The sequence below is a fragment of the Mercenaria mercenaria genome, chromosome 6 (genome assembly GCF_021730395.1).
Source record: "Mercenaria mercenaria strain notata chromosome 6, MADL_Memer_1, whole genome shotgun sequence".
In the NCBI taxonomy this organism is placed as follows: domain Eukaryota; kingdom Metazoa; phylum Mollusca; class Bivalvia; order Venerida; family Veneridae; genus Mercenaria; species Mercenaria mercenaria.
This window is the reverse complement of record NC_069366.1, coordinates 50,765,434-50,768,826: the sequence shown is the minus strand read 5'-3', so window position 1 is coordinate 50,768,826 and position 3,393 is coordinate 50,765,434. Positions and strand designations below refer to the sequence as shown.

Below are 3,393 nucleotides of genomic sequence, written 5' to 3'. Positions count from 1 at the left end.
TTATTTGGGTACTATTTTCAACTATACAGATACCTTTGTACTTAACCAAGAGCACCTTGTTGGAAAATCATTAAAAGCCTTAAATTTATTACTTGTTAATTGTAATAAATACCAGTTAAAACCTAAAATTTTGTGTCAGTTGTTTCATTCATTTGTTGCATCTATTTTAAGTTACGCATCAGAAATATGGGGTTTTAGCAAATGAAAGGAAATTTAGAGAATACATTTAAAATTCTGTAAAAGGATATTAAAGGTTAAGACAACTACATGTACAAATGTTGTATATGGGGAACTTGCACGATATCCCCTTTATGTTATGAGATACGTTAAGATTATTAAATACTGGTTTAAATTAGTAAAAACTGATAACATAATATTGCAGCATGTATATAGAATTGCATATAATGACTGTTTAGTGGTAAGATTAACTGATTGTCAAAGGTTAAAAAACTATTATCGGATTATGGTTTTACATATGTTTGGGAATCACCCGATTCTGTATGTGATAAGAAATTTGTTTTATATTTTAAACAACGTGGGATTGATTGCTTTGTACAAGGCTGGTATGTTGGCAAGCAGAATAGTTCTGTTTTAGTATTATACAATAATGTTAAATGTGTTTTTGAGTATGAAAACTGCTTGGACATCTTACTTAGTAATCTAAGAACTTATTTAACCAAAATAAGGCTGTCCTCTCACCCTCTGAGAATTCAAACAGGCCGGTATTGTATAATGAGAAGAGAGAGAAATCAGCGTTATTGTATATATTGTGATAAGCATGAGATTGAGGACGAATATCATTTTATTTTGATTTGCCCATGTTACTCTGATTTGAGAAAATTGTATATTAAGAAATATTACTATATTAGACCAAGCATGTTTAAATTCATTGAATTATTAAGAACTGACAAGAAAGCAATTTTATCAAACTTAGCAAAATATGTTAAACACGCTATGTCTTTGAGAAGATCTGTTACATATATATAACAGACCATCCTCTCAGAAGATTAGAGCAATATTATTATAATTAAAATCTACACTTGTTGAAATGTGACTTTATTATATGTATTGTATTTGTAAATTTCTTTTATGATGATGTGTCTGTGGTATAAGTCAAATAAAATATCTGTTCTGTAATTATAATCTTCTTATGTCGTGAAAATGATATTTTTTTTCCATTTTACATGATTAAGGGCCAGAAAAAGCCAATAAATGGAATATATTTAAATACGTAATATTTTACTGCTTTTAACCGCGGTTTCTAAAGCTTGGATTGATTATTTTAGGAATTCTTCTATGGGTATATCAAATAGCATTTTTTCTGAAATTGACCTCTAGTGCGTTCCTCAATCATATAAGACTACGACTATCCGAGAAATTATTAGACGAATCGCTTTGTTGTTAAATTTTGAGACGGACCTCTATACATTTCACGTTAGAGAATGCCACGAATGTGCGACAAATCATTTACTGTGATATGTCAAATTGAATTACAATTGCTGTAAAGGGAAATCAAGGGATGTCTTCTCAAGTATAAGTTTTGATAATTGACTCTTCATACAGAAAGTTAATGTTCAGTCGTGATTTAATAATGCGCTTTATGTATTGTCCGGCTTGCACAGAAAATATCAAACTTGTGCAGGAATAGAAAATATTCAATGAAAGTCTTTTATATCAAGATTTATTTAGAAATATCACGCAGCACGATTGAATTACGGTAAACAGAGAAAAAGGAATCGCTGTCTGTAATATGACATTTTCAATTTATCACTTTAACAGACAAACTGGATAGATGGTTGAATGGATGGATGTACAGTATAAATCTGTGCTTGAAGCATGTCCCTATCTGGTAGCAGCATAAATATGAGTTGGAGGTATTCCCCTTTCAAGTGACAGTATAAATCTGTGCTCGAAGCATATCCCTATCTAGTAGCAGCATAAATATGAGTTGGAGGTATTCCTCTTTCAAGTGACAGTATAAATCTGTGCTCGAAGCATGTCCCTATCTGGTAGCAGCATAAATATGAGTTGGAGGTATTCCCCTTTCAAGTGACAGTATAAATCTGTGCTCGAAGCATATCCCTATCTGGTAGCAGCATAAATATGAGTTGGAGGTATTCCCCTTTCAAGTGACAGTATAAATCTGTGCTCGAAGCATATCCCTATCTGGTAGCAGCATAAATATGAGTTGGAGGTATTCCCCTTTCAAGTGACAGTATAAATCTGTGCTCGAAGCATATCCTATTGGCTAGCAGCATAAATATGAGTTGGAGGTATTCCCCTTTCAAGTGACAGTATAAATCTGTGCTCGAAGCATATCCCTATCTGGTAGCAGCATAAATATGAGTTGGAGGTATTCCCCTTTCAAGTGACAGTATAAATCTGTGCTCGAAGCATATCCCTATCTGGTAGCAGCATAAATATGAGTTGGAGGTATTCCCCTTTCAAGTGACAGTATAAATCTGTGCTCGAAGCATATCCATATTTGGCAGCAGCATAAATATGAGTTTGAGGTATTCCCCTTTCAAGTGACAGTATAAATTTGTGCACGAAGCATATCCCCATCTGGTAGCAGCATAAATATGAGTTGGAGGTATTCCCCTTTCAAGTGACAGTATAAATCTGTGCTTGAAGCATGTCCCTATCTGGTAACAGCAAGGTGAGTTGGCTTTTTCAATTACCAGCATGAAATGAGCTTGAGGCATGTCGCTATCAGATACCAGTGTCACAGGGTGAGAAAAATGTACAGTCAGTCCGGGGCTCGAACCCGGGACCCCTCGCTTACAGGGCGAGTGCAAATTGGAAATTCGTCCTTGAATTCCGGAGGTACATAATATTGCAAGCGTCGTAAGACTGGCCAGGCAAGCATGCCACGGCCCCACGTTGGGCGCCAAATGTCACAGGGTGAGACAAATGTGCTGTCAGTCCGGGGCTCGAACCCGGGACCCCTCGCTTACAGGGCGAGTGCTCTACCGACTGAGCTAACCGGCTGCCTGACACATCTTCTCCCCTAACCTGACCAAGTCCGTACCGTGACACCAGCATGCATATGAGTTGGAGGTATTTCCCTTTCAAGTAACAGTATAAATCTGAACTTGAAGCATTTCCCTATCTGGTACTCATGAGTTGGAGATATAGCCCTTTCGAGAACTAGCATAACTCTGAGCTGGAAGTAAAGAACGCTTCATGTTATAGCAATAGTTACTTATATTTCCATCACTTAATAACATATGTCTTTTTTGTTCAATACAGACGGTCATGCATATTGAATAAATATGTTCCGGTTTTGGCCCTTTGAATGCAGTTTCTTAAAATATAAAGATCATAATAGGTCGTTAGTAATACTGATGATCTGCAAATTCTGTGACGCCAATTTTCAGATTACTATTACGA

The 3,393-nt window shown here is 35.9% G+C and overlaps 1 non-coding gene across 1 annotated transcript; it reads right to left on the bottom strand.

Moving 5' to 3' along the window:
* Positions 1 to 2,918: 2,918 nt before the first annotated feature.
* Trnat-ugu (transfer RNA threonine (anticodon UGU)) lies at positions 2,919 to 2,999 on the bottom strand. The gene has a single exon. It is a non-coding gene; the product is annotated as a tRNA-Thr (tRNA).
* Between the last annotated feature and the right edge of the window lie 394 nt (positions 3,000 to 3,393).